This window comes from Mugil cephalus, chromosome 14, assembly GCF_022458985.1.
Source record: "Mugil cephalus isolate CIBA_MC_2020 chromosome 14, CIBA_Mcephalus_1.1, whole genome shotgun sequence".
Taxonomy (NCBI): domain Eukaryota; kingdom Metazoa; phylum Chordata; class Actinopteri; order Mugiliformes; family Mugilidae; genus Mugil; species Mugil cephalus.
Genome location: NC_061783.1, coordinates 24,467,869 through 24,478,430, shown reverse-complemented (window position 1 = coordinate 24,478,430; position 10,562 = coordinate 24,467,869). Strand labels below are relative to the sequence as shown.

The 10,562-nt window shown below is 41.0% G+C and overlaps 1 long non-coding RNA gene across 1 annotated transcript in view; it reads left to right on the top strand.

Moving 5' to 3' along the window:
• The window catches only part of LOC125019802, a 54,287-nt gene that overhangs the window by 34,842 nt on the left and 8,883 nt on the right, over positions 1 to 10,562 (top strand). The gene's annotated exons all lie outside the window — the stretch shown is intronic.

The following is a 10,562-nucleotide window of genomic DNA, read 5'->3' as shown; positions in this document are numbered from 1 at the left end:
ATGTATGTGGGGAGGAACATGGTTCACCACAGAAACCAACTCTTTATTTCACAACGTGATCATTGTGCCTCTCAAGGTTTCAGTTAGTCACATGATTATCACCGATAATCTGGGTCATAGAAACCGCTTCTGCACACGACAGATACGACGCAAGAAGATCCGAAGAGACTGAAAGTGACATCTCAGTCCAAAGATCATCACCGGGTCAAAAACCCTGAAAAATAACCCTGGGATACACGTCCTCTCCCTGGAGACGTGGATTCAATTTATCTTTTTAAAAAAACAATTCAGAATAAAACAACTTTTCTTTTCAGGATGATTAAAAAAGAAAAAAAAAAGAAGGTCAAGATAAATTCTTCAAACCTTTATTTAGAAATACAGCCTTAATGTCTGTCTTCAAATATATAATCTAGGAGAATCACTATGGTCTAAATGTGAATTATATACTCTCAACCAAGTAAAAGCAGCACGTGTTCAGCAGAACTGCTTTAGATGAGAGGTTTAATGAAAGGTTCATCAGAGCAAATAAGTGGGTTAGAGGAGCTGGAATGAATAGTTTGACAAAGTGGTTCCACATAGACCACGTTCTGGTGGAGGCCACAGGCAGTCACAGAGGATTAAACAGGGAACGAAAATGAAATACCAGGATAAAATGTGTTTTTAAAGTTTGAGACGTTTCAAAGAGGACGAATCCTTCCACAGTTATGTTTGTTTAACATGTGCAGTGCAGTTTTTGTTTAAAAGAATTCTTGAATTCTTGAAGCCGTGTGATGATGTGTTGTGGTGCGTTCAGGATCACTGGGTATCGCTGGATAACTAGACTAGGGAGGAAGGAAGAAGGAAGGAGACTGATGACAAATGAACCTCAGAGACGTGACCTAAGATGAAAGAAAAATGAGTCAGGAGAAGATCAGGAAAGATGATTCAAGGATTTTTATTTTTCATTTGCAACCATACTGAATGAAATTATTCCCAAATTATTTCCCCAGAAGTAACTATAGTATATAGGTCCTAAATCAGGGGTGTCAAACGTAAGGCCCGGGGGCCAAAACTGGCCCTCCAGAGGGTTCAGTCTGGCCTGGAATGAATTTGCATTTGCATTGAATTTTCAATAAAATAAGAAATTGCACAGTATAGATACAGAATAAAAGATACACAAAAGTGGAAATATACATTTAAAAAAATAGCAACATAGCAGCATGAATGTGTGCGAGTAAAGGTAGTGGAGAACCTGGTAATGGATAGTGGAGGACGTCGTGGAAGGTGAAGGGAACAGTGGACCCAGACTGGGTGAACAACCCCTGACATAAATACATACAGGACATATCTAGCAGCACATATACAATCAGGTCCATAGATACTGAGACATTCACACAATTCTCATCTTTGTGGCTCTATACACAACCACAACGGATTTGAACTAAAAGATTCAACTGCAGACTTACCGCTTTAATTTGAGGGTATTTACATGGATATCATGTCAACAGCTGAAGGAATGACAGCAGTTTGTAGGTGTGTCTGCTCAGCTGTTCCGTGACCAGGTGTGTGTTATTACCTGATTATCCCATTTACCAGCCATCATTAGGCTGGAAAATCCAAACAAACCCGTTAGAGTAATAGCAAGAACAGCAAGTGTGGTCAAATTGACTGTTCGGAATAAGAAAGGACAGCAACATGAAAGACCCAGAAGACCTGTGTCTGTTTCATGCGGTATTAGCATATTTGTCCACTGAACAATTTCATGCAGTAGCACAGTTGGGACAATAGGTGGAGTAGCGTTGGTTTGTCTGGCGGTGTCTCTTTTCTGTGGCAGGGGAAGCCCCTCGTCATTCATTCAAGAGCTGCCAGCAAAACGACTCGTTCTGACCCTTTATTTCTCCTGAAGAACAGGAAACAGCAACCTGCCACTTGTCCCCTCACCCAAAACCTGTAACAATGGCGTGATCATGTTTGGCTGCCGATGGATGGACGATGTGACGACTGACAAAAGCAGCAGGATCGATTCGGGGAATGATATCTGCTCATATTCAGTCAAATGCGTCAGAACTCATTGGATGGTGCTTCACCGTGCAGATGGACAATGACTCGAAGCAAAGAGTTCTGTAAGACGCAGAAGTGGAATGTTATGCAACGGGATAGGGGTTAGGGTGAGGGCAAGTCAGTCCCCTGACCCGAATCTGGCTGAGCATGCATTTCACTTACTGAAGACAAAACTGAGGGAAAATGCCCCAAGAACCAGCAGGACCTGAAGACATTTGCAGTAGAGGCTTTGCAGAGCATCACCAGGGATGAAACCCAGCGGCTGGTTTTGTCTGTACCTTCCAGACTTCAGCCTGTAATTGGCTGTAATTACTTGCAACCAAGTATCAAAATGTGAAAGTTTGATTTGCCCCGTTACTTTTGGGAGAGCACATATTCGAACTGTTGTCATTCCTACTTCATTGACCTGATTTGGATGTAAATTCATCTTGAATCTTCTTGAACTTGTTGTTGATGTGCAGTTCGATACTGTAATGTCAAAACCACCGATAATGTCCATACCTCTGAGGACTTAGACTCTTATTGAAGCTAGGATTTGGAATACACTACTTTTTTTGGATTACCAGACACATTAGGGTGTATTTAAACAAGGTATCGATATCAGATCGGTATCGCCGATACCAGCCTGAATTTTGCTCAGGATCAGATCAGAAAGGAAATCTTTGGTATCCAACATCACTACTGCCTGTTGTGTTTCCCACTGAGTCTCTTGTGTACTTCTTCTTTTAGTTGTTTTATTTGCCTCCATCCTGACTCAGATTCAAAAACTTGTGTAGGCCCAGAAAACCATCCTCCACCACTTTAGCCCTCCACCAGTCAGGTACATGCTGTCGTAGAAGGAGAACATGCGCTTTGATTATGTTTCAAAGTGGCATTAACAAGTCATTAGAAAAATAAAAGAAAAAAATCGTAATCCCAAACTCAATTTTATCCGCAAAATAAAATTCAAAACGATATGTGGCAGGATCGATTCGATGGTGAACGCTTAGAGATGCACATGAAGAAATGACCTGATCTCCAGCGTGTGATAGGAACCTGCTGCAGGTCATTGTCTACAGTCTGACAGGAGAAGGAGGTTTGGTTGTTTCAAATGTTGCAGAGTTTAGATCCCTTCACAGCAGGTTTTCTGAGGGGCGGGGCTTAGCTGGAGGCAAAACAACATTCTAGCCTGTAAACGGCGGTTACTGTTTAATGGACTGTTTTGACTGGGATGGACGAGGAAAACGTATATTTTAGAGAATATACTAACACACTCACTCCCTGAAACCCTGAGTGTTATTTTAAAAAGTGGACTCTGACTGATGGGACTATGTTCACCGATCTCTACACTCTCACTCACTGGATGGACGATTTGACCAAAGGACACAGAGGGGACAAAGTCTGGTCTGTCTTTAGCAAATGATACCTCTCCAACAAAGATATTACAGGAAGTAAGAGGAACCACTGTGGAGGGGAACTAAGTAAATGCCACTTCTGCTTTGACACCCCTGAAACACGCAGCTAATGTTGCGTTAGCTCACAGTTAGCATTAGCATTAACATGTAACAAGAATTGCCCGGATAATGTTTAACTTAAAGTAATTTCAGTCACGATTTAATCTAACCCATAAGGTTATCCATGATGAAACTGGTGATGCATGTGAATCTAATGAACCAAAGACTGGCAGTGGCTGGTATGTGATAAAACTTTAGTTAATGTTTTCGATTTTTCGGTTTTGGCACCAAACACACGGAGAGACGTCATTTTCACGGTGTTCGCCTCCAGCTTCCCTCTGTTTTGCCTCCAGCTGACATCATGATGTCACAGTGACGAAGGCCATGTAGGAGTTTATACAACAACAGAAACTACCCACAGTTTGTTCAAATATACACAGATGCATCCAAGGCGTTGAATAATAAGGAATGAATAGTTGTTGTAATATCAGATGTAAATACAGCGTGGAATAAGAGAATCAGCGAGTAAATGATGCATATACAGGGTTTATTGGCTGTTGTGCTCAGACCGCAGACTTTAATGAGCAGTAAGAATGTCCATTCAGATACAAGGCGCAACATTATAGCTTGACTGAGACATCACTTCATCTTGTTTGTGCTCTGAGGGCCAGTTTTTCTCATAAGCCAGAGCATGATCATCAGGGTTACGGATGTAATAAATCTATTTGTGAAGCTTAACCACTCAGAAGTAGGACAAGACGTTTCCAGGAAAGATCCTGGAGCGACAGAGCGGTTTTCCCCCTCCCGGTCACAGACCCCGCGTTTTTCATTTTCATTTAATTCAATCTGCAAGTGATGAGTTTACCCGCCCATACTCCCCTTTCATGCTTTCACTCTGACTCTCACTGATATAGTATTCAACGCGAGTCACGATGTGCGTATGTTGTAGTATTTAATGTGAGTCACTATATGTGATTGCACAGCAGTAACGAGCAGTCTGAGGTTCAGTGTGTGCGTGAAACTCACAACACAAAGCACGATGAACTATCCCAGCTGGACGGGGGACGGAAAAGCACTTTCCATTTGTGTGTGTCTACAAAATTTTTACATGCAGATTTCAACACAAGTTCTTTTTGTTACTCTTAAAATGAAAGATCTCAAACTGAAACTCTGAGATCATTCAGTCTTTTAGTATCATAATAGTCCCAATAATGTCTTTAACTTCACAGGTGCAATAACATTTACTGTTTGATATTTCTCTTCACCTGAGTGTTCACTAATACTCTGACTATGTGTAAACAAATCATCTGAACCGTGCGTTAGTCTTTTGGAACACAACACTTTTGGTTTAGGATGTGCAGGACATGTTGCTATTATTTACAATCTAGTGAACCATTTCCCAGCCACGCATTATGAAAGACTTCAACAGAGTTAAATACACATATCGCAACATTTACTTTTTACCAGGAACCAGCTGAAGGAGTGGAAGAGGGAGGCTGTGCCGGCACTGTGGAACAAATTACACACTTTCATTAGCCGCATAAACAGCTCAGTATGAACACTGTCACTGAACAGAAGAGGTTTAATATTTTGTGCATAACATTTAGTGTTCCGACTCCCAGCGGCGCTGATACAGAACCAGAACCATACTTTCATGGTCCGAGGCTTTTTCAAGGACACAGACGCACACTTTAGTTTCATTTAGTTGTTTTAGTTCACAAATGATTCCTTGGAGCTAAACCAAACCAGTAATCACAATGTCCACTGTTCAGATGAGGCTGATCTTTGGAGGAACATCCACGCCTACACTTTGTGGCATTTCATCCAATAAAAAATTCATGAAAACACAGTCTGTAGTGATGGCAGTTCTACCGACAGCATCCAATCAGAAGTCTTCACTGATGATGCTGCGATGCAGAGACATAAAATGACAAACGGTTTTGTAAAAGTACTGTATGAGGCATGTGTTCATCTGCTGATGTGGTCGTAAACATTTATGCTCCAATCTAAAACACTCAAGGAAAAGTCGAAAAAAAAAAAAAAAAACTAAGCAAACGTCCTGGAAAACACCTGATCTAATGTTTAAAGCACTAAACTGACCCCTGAGAGTCAATATACTGACGTAATCCCTAAATAAACCTCAAATCTTGGTTAATGTGTCCTGACCAAGAACCGACCACTTATCTGTGTTTACTACACGTATCTGTTGTTTTCAGCTTGTCCTTTGATGGTGGACTGTTGACAGCACTCTGTCTTCTTTACACACTCGCGTGACACGGTGTCATTAGCCACTCTTAGATTGTATGACTGAGCTGGAAAACAGCATTTTCCTGGAAACAGAACGAGGGTAATTACACAGATGGAAAAACATGGAAAGCATAGAGGTCAAGAAAGCTAAATAATTAAGATGTGGATGGAAATGTGAGACTCAGGAACATCTGATTTTCTGCGTGGGCCAAAGGGAACATAAATAAATACATTGAGAGGGGATAAATTCCGTTGTATTTACTTTTAGCTCATGAGAGGAATGTGAAATATTACACTCTAAATGTATCACATTCTGCTACTTACTGTACGAAACTCGATTTAATGAACACAAACATTTCTATAACAATGCAGTTTTGAAGTATAAATGTAAAATAAATCCAGACCCATATCTAAATGATTTGTATTATGAATTTATTGTGCAAATAATATTATTTCACGTGTCTCATTTATTTTTCATTCTTCAGTTTAATATTGTATTTCACTCGTGCATAAGTTAAATAATAATAACAGCACTAATAATAATACTATTTGTAGTTATGTGTGTAGCCGTCTTGTAGTTAAATGTACTGAAGTAAGTAAAATGTCACTTGCATTGCCCCTAACTATTTCCCATGTGTGTCACTCATGTAGTGTGCAGCTACAGCAGTGGTTTGGTTTTACAACAGTCTCACTCACATTCATTCATTTGTAAATCTCCCAGTGGATAGTCGCCAACATGTCTTCCTTACACTCTGCTGTGAAGTCGGTCCACAGCTGTGTTGCTTTAAGTTGATGAGATTCAAGCACTAAGAGCAGAGACATTGAGTCACACGGCCCAGATGAAAATAACTTAATATAAGTCATTAGCATAATTTTTCTCTGGAGGAGGTTTCTAGTTTCAGTGCTGCTATGTTTTCAAAATAGAGCAAGAAAGAAGCCTTTGTATTTTTTATGTGAGGCTGCACAACATCAGAACAGAAGAAAAGATCCAAATTAAGTTTGAACTAAAGAAGCAGCATCCACAACACATTCCTGGGTGAGAGCAAACTCTCTTGTTGGAAACCTTTGGCAGCACATGGATCAGGGTGGAGGAGATCTGGTTAGAGCTTGATTTAACGACCTAGCCCTAATAAAGACCACACCTTACAGGAAGACAGGAAGTGAGAGAGATGAATGAGAATGGTAGAAAGGTGTGGGGTGATACCGGTGCCCAAAGAATGAAAACATACAAACTTTGTCCAAAAACGGTGCCTTTTATTTAAATTATTTTTTAGGGTGTTTTGTGACGTGCATGTTGAACAGAATATAAATATGGTATCCATCCCTATGAAAGAGTCAAGGGGATGGGATGGAAATAGCTGAAGGGTTTGTGTGTATGGATGACGGTAGAGGAACCCAGGGAATCTCAGGAAGCTTCAGATCCTTGTCCTCCTGTTTCTTAGAATGAAAGGTGGAAGAGGGAGAACAAAGAGAAGCACCTTTTGACTTGGGGCGCGGTCTATGTCCCAAACTTGTCTACACGGGCACGTCATTTAAACCAAACCTTTTCCTGTAACTGTAATATTCCGTGAGAATATTCTGTCTGTTCATCCTCTGGACAACATTGGATTCCTGTGTTATGTTCTCAGGGTGTGGTCACAAATGTACTTCGTCCTGATCCAGGGAGTAATTAGATGGACTCCATCTAGCTTCTGGGTTTTCAGGTTCTCAGTTATCCAGGTCATGGCACTGGATCTGAATAGTGTCTTGAGTGTCAATTATCCAGGTTGTGTCTTTAAAAGCACAATTGGAATATGTTCAAGGACAGTTTCTCTTGCAGAAACTCATCAAACGAACTGCTTGGTTAAATATATTGCCAGAAGTTTTCCCTGAACTGCCTTTACATGCATGTGAGCTTCATCCCATTCTTAATGGTTTAATGACGCCTCCAGCTCTTCTGGGAAGACTTTCCCCAGGTTCAGGAGTGAGTTCTTCCATTAGTTGTCATTAGTGATGTTGGAGGAGAAGTTCTGGCTCATAGTCTTCATCTAATTCATCCTAAAGAGGGTTCTATGTGTTCTATGGGGGTCAGGACTCTGTGAGGCCAGTCCAGTTCGTCCTCATCCAGGTCTTTATGGGCCTTGCTTTGTGCTCTGGTGCTCAGTCACGTTGGAACAGGAAGGGGGTCGTCCCCAAACTGGTCCAGATCCAGCATGGAATATCGGTGCTGAAGCATTCAGAGTTCCTTTGACTGGAACTAAGGGTCCAAGTCCAGCCCCTGAACAACCAGCCCCCACCATGGAGTAGAAGAACTTCATGAATGTGAAACCCTCTTTTTACTCATTTTTTTTCCAGACGGTTCATCATGCCTCCTTTTACATTATGTTTATCAGTCCACGTTGGTCATCATCCTCAGAGTGAGAACATGCTGCATATATAGCTCTTGACTGTTAACTCTGTTTACTGAGCAGACCTTGCAGGGTCCAGTCATCTCATGGGTCTGTAAAAGCTGTACTTTGAAGTGAATGTCCATTTACCGTGGCTGTAAATTTTAAGTGCTTATATTGCTGCCTCATTGCTTTTTTTGTCCTTTAATCCATAACATTAGCAGTTTGACTCTACCACGATGTGTTCACTTCTATTTCTGTTCAGCTGTTTATTGTCGGTAAAGACTTCCAGGTGGAACACTGGAGCACTTCTCCTATGAACTCTTTCTCTCTATGAATCTGGAGAGACTAGAATTATGTAACTAGAATGACTGTCAGCCATGCCCCTAGTAACAGTTGACGCACATGGAATGGCAAGTGCGGGGTTCCTTACAGTCTATAAACCATGAAAAAATACTCCAGACAATAGACATCTCAGGTGCAGCGCTGCATGATTTGACAAGTTAAAGCAAGTGTCACCTTTCCCTGCTGATCAATTCTCATGTGTGTTGAGCCCAAATAAGGTGACAAGCGTCGACGCTTAAGACGCAGCAACAGTGGAAAGTTGTTTAACCCACGTCTGCCTCATCTTGACTGAGAAAAAGTGTTTTAATATCATAACCCCGGCAGACCGCCAGAGATGTGTTTGCATTTCTGCTGTGCATATAAGGAAGTGAGTTCAATCTGTCCACTAACGCCCATGCCCAGGCCGATCATCGGTAGATCATCTGTAGCCAGTACATAAAAGACTACGAAATTCAAAATGCCATGTTTGCACTTGTCTATGTATAATATATAGAAGTATTAACAACTACAATAGAACTCCAGTACCCACACAATGCAGCACTCCCATAAGCTAGTTTCAGCAGGGACAACTAATATTGTACAACTAATGATGCACTGCTACGGTTTATATGTATCCACACCGATCAGCCATATCATTATGACCACATACTGTCCTCATATTGTGTAGTTCTCCCCTGTGGTGACTCATCAGAGAATGGACGTGGGCCTTCTGAGGGGAAGGGCCTCTGTGGCTCCTTGAATAAATATGGTCAGTACTAGGGCTGGGTGTTGTTTAAAAAATTTCGATACCAGTACCCTTAAAATGATACCGATACCAATTGAGTACTTCATTCGATCATTCAAAACTTCTCCACCCTGAAGTTTGTTCCGTGCTTGATGAGGTGCTTCATCATGTTGCTAGTGTTCCTCGTTTTCCCCGAAATTACCTTGCTGCATTGTAAGCATCTATTTGTACCTGGCACCACAGGCGCGTAGTATAGCCAAACTTTTGAACATTTTGTATCGGATACCCAGCCCTAGTCAGTACAGATGTAAACCAAAGCTGAAATGTAGACTGTCATATACATATGAGTATAAATATGAATAACAATATAAATATAGCTATGGACAACATACATTTCATTGGCATTTTCTCCTCTTTGCAGCCTGATTAACGTGACATCCTCCCTCAAATATTCTTCACTCTGCATCATTAAAATATACAGTGCTGTTTTCTGTTAATTGACATCGAGTTATGTTAAAAAGCTTTAAGAGAGTGACATTGAAAGAGGGTGATGCAAACCACACAGACAGGCAGACAGAATGACTCAAAGCTGAGGTGCAGCCTGAGGGAGGTCTGCTGGTCTTTGCCTTATGTGCTCACAGAAGAATTATACAAACATTGTTTGTATTCCACTCAGAGGACGTAATGCTAATGTGCAAGACGGTTTGTCTTTGGAGCGGGGGACTGGTGAGGGCTTTTCCCTCCGGCCTTTCCCTTTTTACTGTGACTGCTCCGACATAAGGAAACCTTCAACTGTCAGTTTACTTTAGTGCCATAAACACTTGTTCTGTTCCACCGCTGATTCTGTTTGTCGGTAGTGAATGGTCTGGCTCCATCTTCTTCTTCATTCTCCTGATGTTTAGAAATACATCCACTATATGTGAAGGGTTTGAATCCTTTAATCCTCTTGTGTGACTGCCTTTATTTCTAGTGGTTTTTCTTGTTTTTGGCTTTACTCATTTTGTCCCTTGGGAAATTATTAAATTCATTTAGTGCTGCTCATCAAACTTTCCTTGTCTTAGCATTTGTGTTTCAGATGAAAACTCAACAAAGACGTTGTAGAGCAGAAGCTGATGGTGATGCAGCAGTTTGCTGTACTCTAACAGGGTGGAAATGACCTTTAGCAGAGCAATAATTCATCTGAATTTACAATCACAGTTGAATCAGACACTAAAAACACAATGTGTGATGATTAATGCAAATTAAGAGTGAAGGAAACAACATTCCTCATATTTCCACTGAACAAATCTCGTGATCAATAGCATGATGAGGTAATGAATGTGTGAATGTGAATCTGATTTCATAGTTTTCAGAGGTCAGTATGAGAACATGTTGGTTGTATGGTAGAAGTTGAGGTTATTGTTAGGT